General features: G+C 36.7%; 9 non-coding genes across 9 annotated transcripts; all 9 read left to right on the top strand.

The window, feature by feature from the left end:
• The first annotated feature begins 516 nt into the window (after window positions 1-516).
• Window positions 517-603, top strand: trnay-gua (transfer RNA tyrosine (anticodon GUA)). The gene is given in 2 exon segments: window positions 517-553; window positions 568-603. It is a non-coding gene; the product is annotated as a tRNA-Tyr (tRNA).
• Window positions 604-1545: 942 nt separating this feature from the next.
• Window positions 1546-1632, top strand: trnay-gua (transfer RNA tyrosine (anticodon GUA)). Its single transcript is given in 2 exon segments — window positions 1546-1582; window positions 1597-1632. It is a non-coding gene; the product is annotated as a tRNA-Tyr (tRNA).
• Window positions 1633-3609: 1977 nt separating this feature from the next.
• trnay-gua (transfer RNA tyrosine (anticodon GUA)) lies at window positions 3610-3696 on the top strand. Its single transcript is given in 2 exon segments — window positions 3610-3646; window positions 3661-3696. It is a non-coding gene; the product is annotated as a tRNA-Tyr (tRNA).
• A 951-nt stretch (window positions 3697-4647) lies between these two features.
• On the top strand, window positions 4648-4734 carry trnay-gua (transfer RNA tyrosine (anticodon GUA)). The gene is given in 2 exon segments: window positions 4648-4684; window positions 4699-4734. It is a non-coding gene; the product is annotated as a tRNA-Tyr (tRNA).
• Window positions 4735-5649: 915 nt separating this feature from the next.
• trnay-gua (transfer RNA tyrosine (anticodon GUA)) lies at window positions 5650-5736 on the top strand. The gene is given in 2 exon segments: window positions 5650-5686; window positions 5701-5736. It is a non-coding gene; the product is annotated as a tRNA-Tyr (tRNA).
• Window positions 5737-7678: 1942 nt separating this feature from the next.
• trnay-gua (transfer RNA tyrosine (anticodon GUA)) lies at window positions 7679-7765 on the top strand. The gene is given in 2 exon segments: window positions 7679-7715; window positions 7730-7765. It is a non-coding gene; the product is annotated as a tRNA-Tyr (tRNA).
• A 7001-nt stretch (window positions 7766-14766) lies between these two features.
• On the top strand, window positions 14767-14853 carry trnay-gua (transfer RNA tyrosine (anticodon GUA)). Its single transcript is given in 2 exon segments — window positions 14767-14803; window positions 14818-14853. It is a non-coding gene; the product is annotated as a tRNA-Tyr (tRNA).
• Window positions 14854-17818: 2965 nt separating this feature from the next.
• trnay-gua (transfer RNA tyrosine (anticodon GUA)) lies at window positions 17819-17905 on the top strand. Its single transcript is given in 2 exon segments — window positions 17819-17855; window positions 17870-17905. It is a non-coding gene; the product is annotated as a tRNA-Tyr (tRNA).
• A 5970-nt stretch (window positions 17906-23875) lies between these two features.
• On the top strand, window positions 23876-23962 carry trnay-gua (transfer RNA tyrosine (anticodon GUA)). The gene is given in 2 exon segments: window positions 23876-23912; window positions 23927-23962. It is a non-coding gene; the product is annotated as a tRNA-Tyr (tRNA).
• The last annotated feature ends 239 nt before the right edge of the window (window positions 23963-24201 follow it).

Raw genomic sequence — 24201 nt, 5'->3', positions numbered from 1 at the left:
CCGATTAACATAGACAACCTGAAAGAGTCATGCTACAACCCTTTGATAGCTCAGTTGGTAGAGTGGAGGACTGTAGAGGCTGCAGACGAAATTTGGGTTGGAATCCAGCTCGAAGGAGTCAAACTTTTAAAGGTGCTGTACTGTGTATAACTATGTATGTGACAAATGAACTTTAAACATGAAGAATGTGTGAAAAGTGAGCAAAGCAAAGCTCACTCCAACAGATTCATTTCTTGCCATTGCAGCAAACAGTGGATCTACTACTAATCATAGCAGGGCTATGGTGCTCAAATCTGGTCCTGGAGCAGCACTGCCCTGAAATGTGTTGCATTTCAGAAGATCCAGTGAAATTTGGGGGGAAGAAAGAGTATTGAATAAAATACATTTAAAAATAAAAAAACATAATAATAATAATAATAATAATAATAATAATAATAATAATAATAATAATATTGTGATCGGTTAATGAAAAATTAACTGATCAACCTGGACAACCTGACTAAACTTTTCCCAGACCCTTCGATAGCTCAGTTGGTAGAGCGGAGGACTGTAGAGGCTGCAGCTGAAATCCTTAGGTCGCTGGTTCAAATCCGGCTCGAAGGAGGCACACTTTTAAATGCCTCTCACTGCTCATGTTTGTAACAAAGAAACTTTAAACGTGTGTAAAATAAACAGTGAGCAAAGCTCCTAGCAACATTTTTATTTCTGGCATTAAAGCAGTGGTTCTACCAAGCACTAACATAGCAGGGCTGAAAACTTTCTGGATTTGCTGGGAGATCTGCTGGGAAATAATATTTTTTATTTATTTATTATTTATCACTATTTTCTAAACTCCTTTATCATTTACAACTGTGGTTCTGGTCCTGGAGCACCACTGTCCTGAACAGTGTTGTAATTCAGAAGATGCAGTGGCATTTGAGGGAAGAATGTACACAAGACAAAAGCATATTGGATTAAAAAGTAAATAATAATAATAATAATAATAATAATAATCGTTAATATCATGAGGTGTTAATAATGACTGAACCGATTAACATAGACAACCTGAAAGAGTCATGCTACAACCCTTTGATAGCTCAGTTGGTAGAGTGGAGGACTGTAGAGGCTGCAGCCAAAATTTGGGTTGGAATCCAGCTCGAAGGAGTCAAACTTTTGAAGGTGCTGTACCGTGTATAACTATGTATGTGACAAATGAACTTTAAACATGAAGAATGCGTGAAAAGTGAGCAAAGCAAAGCTCACTCCAACAGATTCATTTCTTGCCATTGCAGCAAACAGTGGATCTACTACTAATCATAGCAGGGCTATGGTTCTCAAATCTGGTCCTGGAGCAGCACTGCCCTGAAATGTGTTGCATTTCAGAAGATCCAGTGAAATTTGGGGGTAAGAAAGAGTATTGAATAAAATACATTTAAAAATAAAAAAACATAATAATAATAATAATAATAATAATAATAATAATAATAATAATAATGTTTATATTGTGATCGGTTAATGAAAAGTTAACTGATCCACCTGGACAACCTGACTAAACTTTTCCCAGACCCTTCGATAGCTCAGTTGGTAGAGCGGAGGACTGTAGAGCCTGCAGCTGAAATCCTTAGGTCGCTGGTTCAAATCCGGCTCGAAGGAGGCACACTTTTAAATGCCTCTCACTGCTCATGTTTGTAACAAAGAAACTTTAAACGTGTGTAAAATAAACAGTGAGCAAAGCTCCTAGCAACATTTTTATTTCTGGCATTGAAGCAGTGGTTCTACCAAGCACTAACATAGCAGGGCTGAAAACTTTCTGGATTTGCTGGGAGATCTGCTGGGAAATAATATTTTTTATTTATTTATTATTTATCACTATTTTCTAAACTCCTTTATCATTTACAACTGTGGTTCTGGTCCTGGAGCACCACTGTCCTGAACAGTGTTGTAATTCAGAAGATGCAGTGGCATTTGAGGGAAGAATGTACACAAGACAAAAGCATATTGGATTAAAAAGTAAATGATAATAATAATAATAATAATAATAATAATCGTTAATATCATGAGGTGTTAATAATGACTGAACCGATTAACATAGACAACCTGAAAGAGTCATGCTACAACCCTTTGATAGCTCAGTTGGTAGAGTTGAGGACTGTAGAGGCTGCAGCCGAAATTTGGGTTGGAATCCAGCTCGAAGGAGTCAAACTTTTAAAGGTGCTGTACTGTGTATAACTATGTATGTGACAAATGAACTTTAAACATGAAGAATGTGTGAAAAGTGAGCAAAGCAAAGCTCACTCCAACAGATTCATTTCTTGCCATTGCAGCAAACAGTGGATCTACTACTAATCATAGCAGGGCTATGGTTCTCAAATCTGGTCCTGGAGCAGCACTGCCCTGAAATGTGTTGCATTTCAGAAGATCCAGTGAAATTTGGGGGTAAGAAAGAGTATTGAATAAAATACATTTAAAAATAAAAAAACATAATAATAATAATAATAATAATAATAATAATAATAATAATAATAATAATAATAATAATAATAATGTTTATATTGTGATCGGTTAATGAAAAGTTAACTGATCCACCTGGACAACCTGACTAAACTTTTCCCGGACTCTTCGATAGCTCAGTTGGTAGAGCGGAGGACTGTAGAGGCTGCAGCTGAAATCCTTAGGTCGCTGGTTCAAATCCGGCTCGAAGGAGGCACACTTTTAAATGCCTCTCACTGCTCATGTTTGTAACAAAGAAACTTTAAACGTGTGTAAAATAAACAGTGAGCAAAGCTCCTAGCAACATTTTTATTTCTGGCATTAAAGCAGTGGTTCTACCAAGCACTAACATAGCAGGGCTGAAAACTTTCTGGATTTGCTGGGAGATCTGCTGGGAAATAATATTTTTTATTTATTTATTATTTATCACTATTTTCTAAACTCCTTTATCATTTACAACTGTGGTTCTGGTCCTGGAGCACCACTGTCCTGAACAGTGTTGTAATTCAGAAGATGCAGTGGCATTTGAGGGAAGAATGTACACAAGACAAAAGCATATTGGATTAAAAAGTAAATAATAATAATAATAATAATAATAATAATCGTTAATATCATGAGGTGTTAATAATGACTGAACCGATTAACATATACAACCTGAAAGAGTCATGCTACAACCCTTTGATAGCTCAGTTGGTAGAGTGGAGGACTGTAGAGGCTGCAGCCAAAATTTGGGTTGGAATCCAGCTTGAAGGAGTCAAACTTTTGAAGGTGCTGTACTGTGTATAACTATGTATGTGACAAATGAACTTTAAACATGAAGAATGTGTGAAAAGTGAGCAAAGCAAAGCTCACTCCAACAGATTCATTTCTTGCCATTGCAGCAAACAGTGGATCTACTACTAATCATAGCAGGGCTATGGTTCTCAAATCTGGTCCTGGAGCAGCACTGCCCTGAAATGTGTTGCATTTCAGAAGATCCAGTGAAATTTGGGGGGAAGAAAGAGTATTGAATAAAATACATTTAAAAATAAAAAAACATAATAATAATAACAATAATAATAATAATAATGTTTATATTGTGATCGGTTAATGAAAAGTTAACTGATCCACCTGGACAACCTGACTAAACTTTTCCCAGACCCTTTGATAGCTCAGTTGGTAGAGCGGAGGACTGTAGAGGCTGCAGCTGAAATCCTTAGGTCGCTGGTTCAAATCCGGCTCGAAGGAGGCACACTTTTAAATGCCTCTCACTGCTCATGTTTGTAACAAAGAAACTTTAAACGTGTGTAAAATAAACAGTGAGCAAAGCTCCTAGCAACATTTTTATTTCTGGCATTGAAGCAGTGGTTCTACCAAGCACTAACATAGCAGGGCTGAAAACTTTCTGGATTTGCTGGGAGATCTGCTGGGAAATAATATTTTTTATTTATTTATTATTTATCACTATTTTCTAAACTCCTTTATCATTTACAACTGTGGTTCTGGTCCTGGAGCACCACTGTCCTGAACAGTGTTGTAATTCAGAAGATGCAGTGGCATTTGAGGGAAGAATGTACACAAGACAAAAGCATATTGGATTAAAAAGTAAATAATAATAATAATAATAATAATAATAATAATAATAATTGTTAATATCATGAGGTGTTAATAATGACTGAACCGATTAACATAGACAACCTGAAAGAGTCATGCTACAACCCTTTGATAGCTCAGTTGGTAGAGTGGAGGACTGTAGAGGCTGCAGCCAAAATTTGGGTTGGAATCCAGCTCGAAGGAGTCAAACTTTTGAAGGTGCTGTACTGTGTATAACTATGTATGTGACAAATGAACTTTAAACATGAAGAATGTGTGAAAAGTGAGCAAAGCAAAGCTCACTCCAACAGATTCATTTCTTGCCATTGCAGCAAACAGTGGATCTACTACTAATCATAGCAGGGCTATGGTTCTCAAATCTGGTCCTGGAGCAGCACTGCCCTGAAATGTGTTGCATTTCAGAAGATCCAGTGAAATTTGGGGGTAAGAAAGAGTATTGAATAAAATACATTTAAAAATAAAAAAACATAATAATAATAATAATAATAATAATAATAATAATAATAATAATAATGTTTATATTGTGATCGGTTAATGAAAAATTAACTGATCAACCTGGACAACCTGACTAAACTTTTCCCAGACCCTTCGATAGCTCAGTTGGTAGAGCGGCGGACTGTAGAGGCTGCAGCTGAAATCCTTAGGTCGCTGGTTCAAATCCGGCTCGAAGGAGGCACACTTTTAAATGCCTCTCACTGCTCATGTTTGTAACAAAGAAACTTTAAACGTGTGTAAAATAAACAGTGAGCAAAGCTCCTAGCAACATTTTTATTTCTGGCATTGAAGCAGTGGTTCTACCAAGCACTAACATAGCAGGGCTGAAAACTTTCTGGATTTGCTGGGAGATCTGCTGGGAAATAATATTTTTTATTTATTTATTATTTATCACTATTTTCTAAACTCCTTTATCATTTACAACTGTGGTTCTGGTCCTGGAGCACCACTGTCCTGAACAGTGTTGTAATTCAGAAGATGCAGTGGCATTTGAGGGAAGAATGTACACAAGACAAAAGCATATTGGATTAAAAAGTAAAAAATAATAATAATAATCGTTAATATCGTGAGGTGTTAATAATGACTGAACCGATTAACATAGACAACCTGAAAGAGTCATGCTACAACCCTTTGATAGCTCAGTTGGTAGAGTGGAGGACTGTAGAGGCTGCAGCCGAAATTTGGGTTGGAATCCAGCTCGAAGAAGTCACACTTCTGAAGGTGCTGTACTGTGTATAACTATGTATGTGACAAATGAACTTTAAACATGAAGAATGTGTGAAAAGTGAGCAAAGCAAAGCTCACTCCAACAGATTCATTTCTTGCCATTGCAGCAAACAGTGGATCTACTACTAATCATAGCAGGGCTATGGTTCTCAAATCTGGTCCTGGAGCAGCACTGCCCTGAAATGTGTTGCATTTCAGAAGATCCAGTGAAATTTGGGGGGAAGAAAGAGTATTGAATAAAATACATTTAAAAATAAAAAAACATAATAATAATAATAATAATAATAATAATAATAATAATATTGTGATCGGTTAATGAAAAATTAACTGATCAACCTGGACAACCTGACTAAACTTTTCCCAGACCCTTCGATAGCTCAGTTGGTAGAGCGGAGGACTGTAGAGGCTGCAGCTGGAATCCTTAGGTCGCTGGTTCAAATCCGGCTCGAAGGAGGCACACTTTTAAATGCCTCTCACTGCTCATGTTTGTAACAAAGAAACTTTAAACGTGTGTAAAATAAACAGTGAGCAAAGCTCCTAGCAACATTTTTATTTCTGGCATTAAAGCAGTGGTTCTACCAAGCACTAACATAGCAGGGCTGAAAACTTTCTGGATTTGCTGGGAGATCTGCTGGGAAATAATATTTTTTATTTATTTATTATTTATCACTATTTTCTAAACTCCTTTATCATTTACAACTGTGGTTCTGGTCCTGGAGCACCACTGTCCTGAACAGTGTTGTAATTCAGAAGATGCAGTGGCATTTGAGGGAAGAATGTACACAAGACAAAAGCATATTGGATTAAAAAGTAAATAATAATAATAATAATAATAATAATAATAATAATAATAATCGTTAATATCATGAGGTGTTAATAATGACTGAACCGATTAACATAGACAACCTGAAAGAGTCATGCTACAACCCTTTGATAGCTCAGTTGGTAGAGTGGAGGACTGTAGAGGCTGCAGCCAAAATTTGGGTTGGAATCCAGCTCGAAGGATTCAAACTTTTGAAGGTGCTGTACTGTGTATAACTATGTATGTGACAAATGAACTTTAAACATGAAGAATGTGTGAAAAGTGAGCAAAGCAAAGCTCACTCCAACAGATTCATTTCTTGCCATTGCAGCAAACAGTGGATCTACTACTAATCATAGCAGGGCTATGGTTCTCAAATCTGGTCCTGGAGCAGCACTGCCCTGAAATGTGTTGCATTTCAGAAGATCCAGTGAAATTTGGGGGTAAGAAAGAGTATTGAATAAAATACATTTAAAAATAAAAAAACATAATAATAATAATAATAATAATAATAATAATAATAATAATAATGTTTATATTGTGATCGGTTAATGAAAAATTAACTGATCCACCTGGACAACCTGACTAAACTTTTCCCGGACTCTTCGATAGCTCAGTTGGTAGAGTGGAGGACTGTAGAGGCTGCAGCTGAAATCCTTAGGTCGCTGGTTCAAATCCGGCTCGAAGGAGGCACACTTTTAAATGCCTCTCACTGCTCATGTTTGTAACAAAGAAACTTTAAACGTGTGTAAAATAAACAGTGAGCAAAGCTCCTAGCAACATTTTTATTTCTGGCATTGAAGCAGTGGTTCTACCAAGCACTAACATAGCAGGGCTGAAAACTTTCTGGATTTGCTGGGAGATCTGCTGGGAAATAATATTTTTTATTTATTTATTATTTATCACTATTTTCTAAACTCCTTTATCATTTACAACTGTGGTTCTGGTCCTGGAGCACCACTGTCCTGAACATTGTTGTAATTCAGAAGATGCAGTGGCATTTGAGGGAAGAATGTACACAAGACAAAAGCATATTGGATTAAAAAGTAAAAAATAATAATAATAATCGTTAATATCGTGAGGTGTTAATAATGACTGAACCGATTAACATAGACAACCTGAAAGAGTCATGCTACAACCCTTTGATAGCTCAGTTGGTAGAGTGGAGGACTGTAGAGGCTGCAGCCGAAATTTGGGTTGGAATCCAGCTCGAAGAAGTCACACTTCTGAAGGTGCTGTACTGTGTATAACTATGTATGTGACAAATGAACTTTAAACATGAAGAATGTGTGAAAAGTGAGCAAAGCAAAGCTCACTCCAACAGATTCATTTCTTGCCATTGCAGCAAACAGTGGATCTACTACTAATCATAGCAGGGCTATGGTTCTCAAATCTGGTCCTGGAGCAGCACTGCCCTGAAATGTGTTGCATTTCAGAAGATCCAGTGAAATTTGGGGGGAAGAAAGAGTATTGAATAAAATACATTTAAAAATAAAAAAAACATAATAATAATAATAATAATAATAATATTGTGATCGGTTAATGAAAAATTAACTGATCAACCTGGACAACCTGACTAAACTTTTCCCAGACCCTTCGATAGCTCAGTTGGTAGAGCGGAGGACTGTAGAGGCTGCAGCTGAAATCCTTAGGTCGCTGGTTCAAATCCGGCTCGAAGGAGGCACACTTTTAAATGCCTCTCACTGCTCATGTTTGTAACAAAGAAACTTTAAACGTGTGTAAAATAAACAGTGAGCAAAGCTCCTAGCAACATTTTTAATTCTGGCATTAAAGCAGTGGTTCTACCAAGCACTAACATAGCAGGGCTGAAAACTTTCTGGATTTGCTGGGAGATCTGCTGGGAAATAATATTTTTTATTTATTTATTATTTATCACTATTTTCTAAACTCCTTTATCATTTACAACTGTGGTTCTGGTCCTGGAGCACCACTGTCCTGAACAGTGTTGTAATTCAGAAGATGCAGTGGCATTTGAGGGAAGAATGTACACAAGACAAAAGCATATTGGATTAAAAAGTAAAAAATAATAATAATAATCGTTAATATCGTGAGGTGTTAATAATGACTGAACCGATTAACATAGACAACCTGAAAGAGTCATGCTACAACCCTTTGATAGCTCAGTTGGTAGAGTGGAGGACTGTAGAGGCTGCAGCCGAAATTTGGGTTGGAATCCAGCTCGAAGAAGTCACACTTTTGAAGGTGCTGTACTGTGTATAACTATGTATGTGACAAATGAACTTCAAACATGAAGAATGTGTGAAAAGTGAGCAAAGCAAAGCTCACTCCAACAGATTCATTTCTTGCCATTGCAGCAAACAGTGGATCTACTACTAATCATAGCAGGGCTATGGTTCTCAAATCTGGTCCTGGAGCAGCACTGCCCTGAAATGTGTTGCATTTCAGAAGATCCAGTGAAATTTGGGGGGAAGAAAGAGTATTGAATAAAATACATTTAAAAATAAAAAAACATAATAATAATAATAATAATAATAATAATATTGTGATCGGTTAATGAAAAATTAACTGATCAACCTGGACAACCTGACTAAACTTTTCCCAGACCCTTCGATAGCTCAGTTGGTAGAGCGGAGAACTGTAGAGGCTGCAGCTGAAATCCTTAGGTCGCTGGTTCAAATCCGGCTCGAAGGAGGCACACTTTTAAATGCCTCTCACTGCTCATGTTTGTAACAAAGAAACTTTAAACGTGTGTAAAATAAACAGTGAGCAAAGCTCCTAGCAACATTTTTATTTCTGGCATTAAAGCAGTGGTTCTACCAAGCACTAACATAGCAGGGCTGAAAACTTTCTGGATTTGCTGGGAGATCTGCTGGGAAATAATATTTTTTATTTATTTATTATTTATCACTATTTTCTAAACTCCTTTATCATTTACAACTGTGGTTCTGGTCCTGGAGCACCACTGTCCTGAACAGTGTTGTAATTCAGAAGATGCAGTGGCATTTGAGGGAAGAATGTACACAAGACAAAAGCATATTGGATTAAAAAGTAAATAATAATAATAATAATAATCGTTAATATCATGAGGTGTTAATAATGACTGAACCGATTAACATATACAACCTGAAAGAGTCATGCTACAACCCTTTGATAGCTCAGTTGGTAGAGTGGAGGACTGTAGAGGCTGCAGCCAAAATTTGGGTTGGAATCCAGCTCGAAGGATTCAAACTTTTGAAGGTGCTGTACTGTGTATAACTATGTATGTGACAAATGAACTTTAAACATGAAGAATGCGTGAAAAGTGAGCAAAGCAAAGCTCACTCCAACAGATTCATTTCTTGCCATTGCAGCAAACAGTGGATCTACTACTAATCATAGCAGGGCTATGGTTCTCAAATCTGGTCCTGGAGCAGCACTGCCCTGAAATGTGTTGCATTTCAGAAGATCCAGTGAAATTTGGGGGGAAGAAAGAGTATTGAATAAAATACATTTAAAAATAAAAAAACATAATAATAATAATAATAATAATAATAATAATAATAATAATGTTTATATTGTGATCGGTTAATGAAAAATTAACTGATCCACCTGGACAACCTGACTAAACTTTTCCCGGACTCTTCGATAGCTCAGTTGGTAGAGTGGAGGACTGTAGAGGCTGCAGCTGAAATCCTTAGGTCGCTGGTTCAAATCCGGCTCGAAGGAGGCACACTTTTAAATGCCTCTCACTGCTCATGTTTGTAACAAAGAAACTTTAAACGTGTGTAAAATAAACAGTGAGCAAATCTCCTAGCAACATTTTTATTTCTGGCATTAAAGCAGTGGTTCTACCAAGCACTAACATAGCAGGGCTGAAAACTTTCTGGATTTGCTGGGAGATCTGCTGGGAAATAATATTTTTTATTTATTTATTATTTATCACTATTTTCTAAACTCCTTTATCATTTACAACTGTGGTTCTTGTCCTGGAGCACCACTGTCCTGAACAGTGTTGTAATTCAGAAGATGCAGTGGCATTTGAGGGAAGAATGTACACAAGACAAAAGCATATTGGATTAAAAAGTAAATAATAATAATAATAATCGTTAATATCGTGAGGTGTTAATAATGACTGAACCGATTAACATAGACAACCTGAAAGAGTCATGCTACAACCCTTTGATAGCTCAGTTGGTAGAGTGGAGGACTGTAGAGGCTGCAGCCGAAATTTGGGTTGGAATCCAGCTCGAAGAAGTCACACTTTTGAAGGTGCTGTACTGTGTATAACTATGTATGTGACAAATGAACTTTAAACATGAAGAATGTGTGAAAAGTGAGCAAAGCAAAGCTCACTCCAACAGATTCATTTCTTGCCATTGCAGCAAACAGTGGATCTACTACTAATCATAGCAGGGCTATGGTTCTCAAATCTGGTCCTGGAGCAGCACTGCCCTGAAATGTGTTGCATTTCAGAAGATCCAGTGAAATTTGGGGGGAAGAAAGAGTATTGAATAAAATACATTTAAAAATAAAAAAACATAATAATAATAATAATAATAATAATAATAATAATAATATTGTGATCGGTTAATGAAAAATTAACTGATCAACCTGGACAACCTGACAAAACTTTTCCCAGACCTTTCGATAGCTCAGTTGGTAGCGCGGAGGACTGTAGAGGCTGCAGCTGAAATCCTTAGGTCGCTGGTTCAAATCCGGCTCGAAGGAGGCACTCTTTTAAATGCCTCTCACTGCTCATGTTTGTAACAAAGAAACTTTAAACGTGTGTAAAATAAACAGTGAGCAAAGCTCCTAGCAACATTTTTATTTCTGGCATTAAAGCAGTGGTTCTACCAAGCACTAACATAGCAGGGCTGAAAACTTTCTGGATTTGCTGGGAGATCTGCTGGGAAATAATATTTTTTATTTATTTATTATTTATCACTATTTTCTAAACTCCTTTATCATTTACAACTGTGGTTCTGGTCCTGGAGCACCACTGTCCTGAACAGTGTTGTAATTCAGAAGATGCAGTGGCATTTGAGGGAAGAATGTACACAAGACAAAAGCATATTGGATTAAAAAGTAAATAATAATAATAATAATAATAATAATAATAATCGTTAATATCATGAGGTGTTAATAATGACTGAACCGATTAACATAGACAACCTGAAAGAGTCATGCTACAACCCTTTGATAGCTCAGTTGGTAGAGTGGAGGACTGTAGAGGCTGCAGCCAAAATTTGGGTTGGAATCCAGCTTGAAGGAGTCAAACTTTTGAAGGTGCTGTACTGTGTATAACTATGTATGTGACAAATGAACTTTAAACATGAAGAATGTGTGAAAAGTGAGCAAAGCAAAGCTCACTCCAACAGATTCATTTCTTGCCATTGCAGCAAACAGTGGATCTACTACTAATCATAGCAGGGCTATGGTTCTCAAATCTGGTCCTGGAGCAGCACTGCCCTGAAATGTGTTGCATTTCAGAAGATCCAGTGAAATTTGGGGGGAAGAAAGAGTATTGAATAAAATACATTTAAAAATAAAAAAACATAATAATAATAATAATAATAATAATAATAATAATAATAATAATAATATTGTGATCGGTTAATGAAAAATTAACTGATCAACCTGGACAACCTGACTAAACTTTTCCCAGACCCTTTGATAGCTCAGTTGGTAGAGCGGTGGACTGTAGAGGCTGCAGCTGAAATCCTTAGGTCGCTGGTTCAAATCCGGCTCGAAGGAGGCACACTTTTAAATGCCTCTCACTGCTCATGTTTGTAACAAAGAAACTTTAAACGTGTGTAAAATAAACAGTGAGCAAAGCTCCTAGCAACATTTTTATTTCTGGCATTGAAGCAGTGGTTCTACCAAGCACTAACATAGCAGGGCTGAAAACTTTCTGGATTTGCTGGGAGATCTGCTGGGAAATAATATTTTTTATTTATTTATTATTTATCACTATTTTCTAAACTCCTTTATCATTTACAACTGTGGTTCTGGTCCTGGAGCACCACTGTCCTGAACAGTGTTGTAATTCAGAAGATGCAGTGGCATTTGAGGGAAGAATGTACACAAGACAAAAGCATATTGGATTAAAAAGTAAAAAATAATAATAATAATCGTTAATATCGTGAGGTGTTAATAATGACTGAACCGATTAACATAGACAACCTGAAAGAGTCATGCTACAACCCTTTGATAGCTCAGTTGGTAGAGTGGAGGACTGTAGAGGCTGCAGCCGAAATTTGGGTTGGAATCCAGCTCGAAGAAGTCACACTTTTGAAGGTGCTGTACTGTGTATAACTATGTATGTGACAAATGAACTTTAAACATGAAGAATGTGTGAAAAGTGAGCAAAGCAAAGCTCACTCCAACAGATTCATTTCTTGCCATTGCAGCAAACAGTGGATCTACTACTAATCATAGCAGGGCTATGGTTCTCAAATCTGGTCCTGGAGCAGCACTGCCCTGAAATGTGTTGCATTTCAGAAGATCAAGTGAAATTTGGGGGGAAGAAAGAGTATTGAATAAAATACATTTAAAAATAAAAAAACATAATAATAATAATAATAATAATAATAATAATAATAATAATAATAATAATAATAATATTGTGATCGGTTAATGAAAAATTAACTGATCAACCTGGACAACCTGACTAAACTTTTCCCAGACCCTTCGATAGCTCAGTTGGTAGAGCGGAGGACTGTAGAGGCTGCAGCTGAAATCCTTAGGTAGCTGGTTCAAATCCGGCTTGAAGGAGGCACACTTTTAAATGCCTCTCACTGCTCATGTTTGTAACAAAGAAACTTTAAACGTGTGTAAAAAAACAGTGAGCAAAGCTCCTAGCAACATTTTTATTTCTGGCATTAAAGCAGTGGTTCTACCAAGCACTAACATAGCAGGTCTGAAAACTTTCTGGATTTGCTGGGAGATCTGCTGGGAAATAATATTTTTTATTTATTTATTATTTATCACTATTTTCTAAACTCCTTTATCATTTACAACTGTGGTTCTGGTCCTGGAGCACCACTGTCCTGAACAGTGTTGTAATTCAGAAGATGCAGTGGCATTTGAGGGAAGAATGTACACAAGACAAAAGCATATTGGATTAAAAAGTAAATAATAATAATAATAATAATAATAATAATCGTTAATATCATGAGGTGTTAATAATGACTGAACCGATTAACATAGACAACCTGAAAGAGTCATGCTACAACCCTTTGATAGCTCAGTTGGTAGAGTGGAGGACTGTAGAGGCTGCAGCCAAAATTTGGGTTGGAATCCAGCTCGAAGGAGTCAAACTTTTGAAGGTGCTGTACTGTGTATAACTATGTATGTGACAAATGAACTTTAAACATGAAGAATGTGTGAAAAGTGAGCAAAGCAAAGCTCACTCCAACAGATTCATTTCTTGCCATTGCAGCAAACAGTGGATCTACTACTAATCATAGCAGGGCTATGGTTCTCAAATCTGGTCCTGGAGCAGCACTGCCCTGAAATGTGTTGCATTTCAGAAGATCCAGTGAAATTTGGGGGGAAGAAAGAGTATTGAATAAAATACATTTAAAAATAAAAAAACATAATAATAATAATAATAATAATAATAATAATAATAATAATAATATTTTGATCGGTTAATGAAAAATTAACTGATCAACCTGGACAACCTGACTAAACTTTTCCCAGACCCTTCGATAGCTCAGTTGGTAGAGCGGAGGACTGTAGAGGCTGCAGCTGAAATCCTTAGGTCGCTGGTTCAAATCTGGCTCGAAGGAGGCACACTTTTAAATGCCTCTCACTGCTCATGTTTGTAACAAAGAAACTTTAAACGTGTGTAAAATAAACAGTGAGCAAAGCTCCTAGCAACATTTTTATTTCTGGCATTAAAGCAGTGGTTCTACCAAGCACTAACATAGCAGGGCTGAAAACTTTCTGGATTTGCTGGGAGATCTGCTGGGAAATAATATTTTTTATTTATTTATTATTTATCACTATTTTCTAAACTCCTTTATCATTTACAACTGTGGTTCTGGTCCTGGAGCACCACTGTCCTGAACAGTGTTGTAATTCAGAAGATGCAGTGGCATTTGAGGGAAGAATGTACACAAGACAAAAGCATATTGGATTAAAAAGTAAAAAATAATAATAATAATCGTTAATATCGTGAGGTGTTAATAATGACTGAACCGATTAACATAGACAACCTGAAAGAGTCATGCTACAACCCTTTGATAGCTCAGTTGGTAGAGTGGAGGACTGTAGAGGCTGCAGCCAAAATTTGGGTTGGAATCCAGCTTGAAGGAGTCAAACTTTTGAAGGTGCTGTACTGTGTATTACTATGTATGTGACAAATGAACTTTAAACATGAAGAATGTGTGAAAAGTGAGCAAAGCAAAGCTCACTCCAACAGATTCATTTCTTGCCATTGCAGCAAACAGTGGATCTACTACTAATCATAGCAGGGCTATGGTTCTCAAATCTGGTCCTGGAGCAGCACTGCCCTGAAATGTGTTGCATTTCAGAAGATCCAGTGAAATTTGGGGGGAAGAAAGAGTATTGAATAAAATACATTTAAAAATAAAAAAACATAATAATAATAATAATAATAATAATAATAATAATAATAATAATAATAATATTGTGATCGGTTAATGAAAAATTAACTGATCAACTTGGACAACCTGACTAAACTTTTCCCAGACCCTTCGATAGCTCAGTTGGTAGAGCGGAGGACTGTAGAGGCTGCAGCTGAAATCCTTAGGTCGCTGGTTCAAATCCGGCTCGAAGGAGGCACACTTTTAAATGCCTCTCACTGCTCATGTTTGTAACAAAGAAACTTTAAACGTGTGTAAAATAAACAGTGAGCAAAGCTCCTAGCAACATTTTTATTTCTGGCATTAAAGCAGTGGTTCTACCAAGCACTAACATAGCAGGGCTGAAAACTTTCTGGATTTGCTGGGAGATCTGCTGGGAAATAATATTTTTTATTTATTTATTATTTATCACTATTTTCTAAACTCCTTTATCATTTACAACTGTGGTTCTGGTCCTGGAGCACCACTGTCCTGAACAGTGTTGTAATTCAGAAGATGCAGTGGCATTTGAGGGAAGAATGTACACAAGACAAAAGCATATTGGATTAAAAAGTAAATAATAATAATAATAATAATAATAATAATAATAATAATAATAATCGTTAATATCATGAGGTGTTAATAATGACTGAACCGATTAACATAGACAACCTGAAAGAGTCATGCTACAACCCTTTGATAGCTCAGTTGGTAGAGTGGAGGACTGTAGAGGCTGCAGCCAAAATTTGGGTTGGAATCCAGCTCGAAGGATTCAAACTTTTGAAGGTGCTGTACTGTGTATAACTATGTATGTGACAAATGAACTTTAAACATGAAGAATGTGTGAAAAGTGAGCAAAGCAAAGCTCACTCCAACAGATTCATTTCTTGCCATTGCAGCAAACAGTGGATCTACTACTAATCATAGCAGGGCTATGGTTCTCAAATCTGGTCCTGGAGCAGCACTGCCCTGAAATGTGTTGCATTTCAGAAGATCCAGTGAAATTTGGGGGTAAGAAAGAGTATTGAATAAAATACATTTAAAAATAAAAAAACATAATAATAATAATAATAATAATAATAATAATAATAATAATGTTTATATTGTGATCGGTTAATGAAAAATTAACTGATCCACCTGGACAACCTGACTAAACTTTTCCCGGACTCTTCGATAGCTCAGTTGGTAGAGTAGAGGACTGTAGAGGCTGCAGCTGAAATCCTTAGGTCGCTGGTTCAAATCCGGCTCGAAGGAGGCACACTTTTAAATGCCTCTCACTGCTCATGTTTGTAACAAAGAAACTTTAAACGTGTGTAAAATAAACAGTGAGCAAAGCTCCTAGCAACATTTTTATTTCTGGCATTGAAGCAGTGGTTCTACCAAGCACTAACATAGCAGGGCTGAAAACTTTCTGGATTTGCTGGGAGATCTGCTGGGAAATAATATTTTTTATTTATTTATTATTTATCACTATTTTCTAAACTCCTTTATCATTTACAACTGTGGTTCTGGTCCTGGAGCACCACTGTCCTGAACATTGTTGTAATTCAGAAGATGCAGTGGCATTTGAGGGAAGAATGTACACAAGACAAAAGCATATTGGATTAAAAAGTAAAAAATAATAATAATAATCGTTAATATCGTGAGGTGTTAATAATGACTGAACCGATTAACATAGACAACCTGAAAGAGTCATGCTACAACCCTTTGATAGCTCAGTTGGTAGAGTGGAGGACTGTAGAGGCTGCAGCCAAAATTTGGGTTGGAATCCAGCTCGAAGGATTCAAACTTTTGAAGGTGCTGTACTGTGTATAACTATGTATGTGACAAATGAACTTTAAACATGAAGAATGTGTGAAAAGTGAGCAAAGCAAAGCTCACTCCAACAGATTCATTTCTTGCCATTGCAGCAAACAGTGGATCTACTACTAATCATAGCAGGGCTATGGTTCTCAAATCTGGTCCTGGAGCAGCACTGCCCTGAAATGTGTTGCATTTCAGAAGATCCAGTGAAATTTGGGGGTAAGAAAGAGTATTGAATAAAATACATTTAAAAATAAAAAAACATAATAATAATAATAATAATAATAATAATAATAATAATAATAATGTTTATATTGTGATCGGTTAATGAAAAATTAACTGATCCACCTGGACAACCTGACTAAACTTTTCCCGGACTCTTCGATAGCTCAGTTGGTAGAGTGGAGGACTGTAGAGGCTGCAGCTGAAATCCTTAGGTCGCTGGTTCAAATCCGGCTCGAAGGAGGCACACTTTTAAATGCCTCTCACTGCTCATGTTTGTAACAAAGAAACTTTAAACGTGTGTAAAATAAACAGTGAGCAAAGCTCCTAGCAACATTTTTATTTCTGGCATTGAAGCAGTGGTTCTACCAAGCACTAACATAGCAGGGCTGAAAACTTTCTGGATTTGCTGGGAGATCTGCTGGGAAATAATATTTTTTATTTATTTATTATTTATCACTATTTTCTAAACTCCTTTATCATTTACAACTGTGGTTCTGGTCCTGGAGCACCACTGTCCTGAACATTGTTGTAATTCAGAAGATGCAGTGGCATTTGAGGGAAGAATGTACACAAGACAAAAGCATATTGGATTAAAAAGTAAAAAATAATAATAATAATCGTTAATATCGTGAGGTGTTAATAATGACTGAACCGATTAACATAGACAACCTGAAAGAGTCATGCTACAACCCTTTGATAGCTCAGTTGGTAGAGTGGAGGACTGTAGAGGCTGCAGCCGAAATTTGGGTTGGAATCCAGCTCGAAGAAGTCACACTTCTGAAGGTGCTGTACTGTGTATAACTATGTATGTGACAAATGAACTTTAAACATGAAGAATGTGTGAAAAGTGAGCAAAGCAAAGCTCACTCCAACAGATTCATTTCTTGCCATTGCAGCAAACAGTGGATCTACTACTAATCATAGCAGGGCTATGGTTCTCAAATCTGGTCCTGGAGCAGCACTGCCCTGAAATGTGTTGCATTTCAGAAGATCCAGTGAAATTTGGGGGGAAGAAAGAGTATTGAATAAAATACATTTAAAAATAAAAAAAACATAATAATAATAATAATAATAATAATAATAATAATATTGTGATCGGTTAATGAAAAATTAACTGATCAACCTGGACAACCTGACTAAACTTTTCCCAGACCCTTCGATAGCTCAGTTGGTAGAGCGGAGGATTGTAGAGGCTGCAGCTGAAATCCTTAGGTCGCTGGTTCAAATCCGGCTCGAAGGAGGCACACTTTTAAATGCCTCTCACTGCTCATGTTTGTAACAAAGAAACTTTAAACGTGTGTAAAATAAACAGTGAGCAAAGCTCCTAGCAACATTTTTATTTCTGGCATTAAAGCAGTGGTTCTACCAAGCACTAACATAGCAGGGCTGAAAACTTTCTGGATTTGCTGGGAGATCTGCTGGGAAATAATATTTTTTATTTATTTATTATTTATCACTATTTTCTAAACTCCTTTATCATTTACAACTGTGGTTCTGGTCCTGGAGCACCACTGTCCTGAACAGTGTTGTAATTCAGAAGATGCAGTGGCATTTGAGGGAAGAATGTACACAAGACAAAAGCATATTGGATTAAAAAGTAAATAATAATAATAATAATCGTTAATATCGTGAGGTGTTAATAATGACTGAACCGATTAACATAGACAACCTGAAAGAGTCATGCTACAACCCTTTGATAGCTCAGTTGGTAGAGTGGAGGACTGTAGAGGCTGCAGCCGAAATTTGGGTTGGAATCCAGCTCGAAGAAGTCACACTTTTGAAGGTGCTGTACTGTGTATAACTATGTATGTGACAAATGAACTTTAAACATGAAGAATGTGTGAAAAGTGAGCAAAGCAAAGCTCACTCCAACAGATTCATTTCTTGCCATTGCAGCAAACAGTGGATCTACTACTAATCATAGCAGGGCTATGGTTCTCAAATCTGGTCCTGGAGCAGCACTGCCCTGAAATGTGTTGCATTTCAGAAGATCCAGTGAAATTTGGGGGGAAGAAAGAGTATTGAATAAAATACATTTAAAAATAAAAAAACATAATAATAATAATAATAATAATAATAATATTGTGATCGGTTAATGAAAAATTAACTGATCAACCTGGACAACCTGACTAAACTTTTCCCAGACCCTTCGATAGCTCAGTTGGTAGAGCGGAGAACTGTAGAGGCTGCAGCTGAAATCCTTAGGTCACTGGTTCAAATCCGGCTCGAAGGAGGCACACTTTTAAATGCCTCTCACTGCTCATGTTTGTAACAAAGAAACTTTAAACGTGTGTAAAATAAACAGTGAGCAAAGCTCCTAGCAACATTTTTATTTCTGGCATTAAAGCAGTGGTTCTACCAAGCACTAACATAGCAGGGCTGAAAACTTTCTGGATTTGCTGGGAGATCTGCTGGGAAATAATATTTTTTATTTATTTATTATTTATCACTATTTTCTAAACTCCTTTATCATTTACAACTGTGGTTCTGGTCCTGGAGCACCACTGTCCTGAACAGTGTTGTAATTCAGAAGATGCAGTGGCATTTGAGGGAAGAATGTACACAAGACAAAAGCATATTGGATTAAAAAGTAAATAATAATAATAATAATAATCGTTAATATCATGAGGTGTTAATAATGACTGAACCGATTAACATATACAACCTGAAAGAGTCATGCTACAACCCTTTGATAGCTCAGTTGGTAGAGTGGAGGACTGTAGAGGCTGCAGCCAAAATTTGGGTTGGAATCCAGCTCGAAGGATTCAAACTTTTGAAGGTGCTGTACTGTGTATAACTATGTATGTGACAAATGAACTTTAAACATGAAGAATGCGTGAAAAGTGAGCAAAGCAAAGCTCACTCCAACAGATTCATTTCTTGCCATTGCAGCAAACAGTGGATCTACTACTAATCATAGCAGGGCTATGGTTCTCAAATCTGGTCCTGGAGCAGCACTGCCCTGAAATGTGTTGCATTTCAGAAGATCCAGTGAAATTTGGGGGTAAGAAAGAGTATTGAATAAAATACATTTAAAAATAAAAAAACATAATAATAATAATAATAATAATAATAATAATAATAATAATGTTTATATTGTGATCGGTTAATGAAAAATTAACTGATCCACCTGGACAACCTGACTAAACTTTTCCCGGACTCTTCGATAGCTCAGTTGGTAGAGTGGAGGACTGTAGAGGCTGCAGCTGAAATCCTTAGGTCGCTGGTTCAAATCCGGCTCGAAGGAGGCACACTTTTAAATGCCTCTCACTGCTCATGTTTGTAACAAAGAAACTTTAAACGTGTGTAAAATAAACAGTGAGCAAATCTCCTAGCAACATTTTTATTTCTGGCATTAAAGCAGTGGTTCTACCAAGCACTAACATAGCAGGGCTGAAAACTTTCTGGATTTGCTGGGAGATCTGCTGGGAAATAATATTTTTTATTTATTTATTATTTATCACTATTTTCTAAACTCCTTTATCATTTACAACTGTGGTTCTTGTCCTGGAGCACCACTGTCCTGAACAGTGTTGTAATTCAGAAGATGCAGTGGCATTTGAGGGAAGAATGTACACAAGACAAAAGCATATTGGATTAAAAAGTAAATAATAATAATAATAATCGTTAATATCGTGAGGTGTTAATAATGACTGAACCGATTAACATAGACAACCTGAAAGAGTCATGCTACAACCCTTTGATAGCTCAGTTGGTAGAGTGGAGGACTGTAGAGGCTGCAGCCGAAATTTGGGTTGGAATCCAGCTCGAAGAAGTCACACTTTTGAAGGTGCTGTACTGTGTATAACTATGTATGTGACAAATGAACTTTAAACATGAAGAATGTGTGAAAAGTGAGCAAAGCAAAGCTCACTCCAACAGATTCATTTCTTGCCATTGCAGCAAACAGTGGATCTACTACTAATCATAGCAGGGCTATGGTTCTCAAATCTGGTCCTGGAGCAGCACTGCCCTGAAATGTGTTGCATTTCAGAAGATCCAGTGAAATTTGGGGGGAAGAAAGAGTATTGAATAAAATACATTTAAAAATAAAAAAACATAATAATAATAATAATAATAATAATAATAATAATAATATTGTGATCGGTTAATGAAAAATTAACTGATCAACCTGGACAACCTGACAAAACTTTTCCCAGACCTTTCGATAGCTCAGTTGGTAGCGCGGAGGACTGTAGAGGCTGCAGCTGAAATCCTTAGGTCGCTGGTTCAAATCCGGCTCGAAGGAGGCACTCTTTTAAATGCCTCTCACTGCTCATGTTTGTAACAAAGAAACTTTAAACGTGTGTAAAATAAACAGTGAGCAAAGCTCCTAGCAACATTTTTATTTCTGGCATTAAAGCAGTGGTTCTACCAAGCACTAACATAGCAGGGCTGAAAACTTTCTGGATTTGCTGGGAGATCTGCTGGGAAATAATATTTTTTATTTATTTATTATTTATCACTATTTTCTAAACTCCTTTATCATTTACAACTGTGGTTCTGGTCCTGGAGCACCACTGTCCTGAACAGTGTTGTAATTCAGAAGATGCAGTGGCATTTGAGGGAAGAATGTACACAAGACAAAAGCATATTGGATTAAAAAGTAAATAATAATAATAATAATAATAATAATAATAATCGTTAATATCATGAGGTGTTAATAATGACTGAACCGATTAACATAGACAACCTGAAAGAGTCATGCTACAACCCTTTGATAGCTCAGTTGGTAGAGTGGAGGACTGTAGAGGCTGCAGCCAAAATTTGGGTTGGAATCCAGCTTGAAGGAGTCAAACTTTTGAAGGTGCTGTACTGTGTATAACTATGTATGTGACAAATGAACTTTAAACATGAAGAATGTGTGAAAAGTGAGCAAAGCAAAGCTCACTCCAACAGATTCATTTCTTGCCATTGCAGCAAACAGTGGATCTACTACTAATCATAGCAGGGCTATGGTTCTCAAATCTGGTCCTGGAGCAGCACTGCCCTGAAATGTGTTGCATTTCAGAAGATCCAGTGAAATTTGGGGGGAAGAAAGAGTATTGAATAAAATACATTTAAAAATAAAAAAACATAATAATAATAATAATAATAATAATAATAATAATAATATTGTGATCGGTTAATGAAAAATTAACTGATCAACCTGGACAACCTGACTAAACTTTTCCCAGACCCTTTGATAGCTCAGTTGGTAGAGCGGTGGACTGTAGAGGCTGCAGCTGAAATCCTTAGGTCGCTGGTTCAAATCCGGCTCGAAGGAGGCACACTTTTAAATGCCTCTCACTGCTCATGTTTGTAACAAAGAAACTTTAAACGTGTGTAAAATAAACAGTGAGCAAAGCTCCTAGCAACATTTTTATTTCTGGCATTGAAGCAGTGGTTCTACCAAGCACTAACATAGCAGGGCTGAAAACTTTCTGGATTTGCTGGGAGATCTGCTGGGAAATAATATTTTTTATTTATTTATTATTTATCACTATTTTCTAAACTCCTTTATCATTTACAACTGTGGTTCTGGTCCTGGAGCACCACTGTCCTGAACAGTGTTGTAATTCAGAAGATGCAGTGGCATTTGAGGGAAGAATGTACACAAGACAAAAGCATATTGGATTAAAAAGTAAAAAATAATAATAATAATCGTTAATATCGTGAGGTGTTAATAATGACTGAACCGATTAACATAGACAACCTGAAAGAGTCATGCTACAACCCTTTGATAGCTCAGTTGGTAGAGTGGAGGACTGTAGAGGCTGCAGCCGAAATTTGGGTTGGAATCCAGCTCGAAGAAGTCACACTTTTGAAGGTGCTGTACTGTGTATAACTATGTATGTGACAAATGAACTTTAAACATGAAGAATGTGTGAAAAGTGAGCAAAGCAAAGCTCACTCCAACAGATTCATTTCTTGCCATTGCAGCAAACAGTGGATCTACTACTAATCATAGCAGGGCTATGGTTCTCAAATCTGGTCCTGGAGCAGCACTGCCCTGAAATGTGTTGCATTTCAGAAGATCAAGTGAAATTTGGGGGGAAGAAAGAGTATTGAATAAAATACATTTAAAAATAAAAAAACATAATAATAATAATAATAATAATAATAATAATAATAATAATAATAATATTGTGATCGGTTAATGAAAAATTAACTGATCAACCTGGACAACCTGACTAAACTTTTCCCAGACCCTTCGATAGCTCAGTTGGTAGAGCGGAGGACTGTAGAGGCTGCAGCTGAAATCCTTAGGTAGCTGGTTCAAATCCAGCTTGAAGGAGGCACACTTTTAAATGCCTCTCACTGCTCATGTTTGTAACAAAGAAACTTTAAACGTGTGTAAAATAAACAGTGAGCAAAGCTCCTAGCAACATTTTTATTTCTGGCATTAAAGCAGTGGTTCTACCAAGCACTAACATAGCAGGGCTGAAAACTTTCTGGATTTGCTGGGAGATCTGCTGGGAAATAATATTTTTTATTTATTTATTATTTATCACTATTTTCTAAACTCCTTTATCATTTACAACTGTGGTTCTGGTCCTGGAGCACCACTGTCCTGAACAGTGTTGTAATTCAGAAGATGCAGTGGCATTTGAGGGAAGAATGTACACAAGACAAAAGCATATTGGATTAAAAAGTAAATAATAATAATAATAATAATAATAATAATCGTTAATATCATGAGGTGTTAATAATGACTGAACCGATTAACATAGACAACCTGAAAGAGTCATGCTACAACCCTTTGATAGCTCAGTTGGTAGAGTGGAGGACTGTAGAGGCTGCAGCCAAAATTTGGGTTGGAATCCAGCTCGAAGGAGTCAAACTTTTGAAGGTGCTGTACTGTGTATAACTATGTATGTGACAAATGAACTTTAAACATGAAGAATGTGTGAAAAGTGAGCAAAGCAAAGCTCACTCCAACAGATTCATTTCTTGCCATTGCAGCAAACAGTGGATCTACTACTAATCATAGCAGGGCTATGGTTCTCAAATCTGGTCCTGGAGCAGCACTGCCCTGAAATGTGTTGCATTTCAGAAGATCCAGTGAAATTTGGGGGGAAGAAAGAGTATTGAATAAAATACATTTAAAAATAAAAAAACATAATAATAATAATAATAATAATAATAATAATAATAATAATAATATTTTGATCGGTTAATGAAAAATTAACTGATCAACCTGGACAACCTGACTAAACTTTTCCCAGACCCTTCGATAGCTCAGTTGGTAGAGCGGAGGACTGTAGAGGCTGCAGCTGAAATCCTTAGGTCGCTGGTTCAAATCCGGCTCGAAGGAGGCACACTTTTAAATGCCTCTCACTGCTCATGTTTGTAACAAAGAAACTTTAAACGTGTGTAAAATAAACAGTGAGCAAAGCTCCTAGCAACATTTTTATTTCTGGCATTAAAGCAGTGGTTCTACCAAGCACTAACATAGCAGGGCTGAAAACTTTCTGGATTTGCTGGGAGATCTGCTGGGAAATAATATTTTTTATTTATTTATTATTTATCACTATTTTCTAAACTCCTTTATCA

Source organism: Salminus brasiliensis, chromosome 5 (assembly GCF_030463535.1).
Source record: "Salminus brasiliensis chromosome 5, fSalBra1.hap2, whole genome shotgun sequence".
NCBI lineage: Eukaryota > Metazoa > Chordata > Actinopteri > Characiformes > Bryconidae > Salminus > Salminus brasiliensis.
The sequence above is the reverse complement of the archived record's forward strand: the minus strand, read 5'-3'. Positions and strand labels throughout refer to the sequence as shown.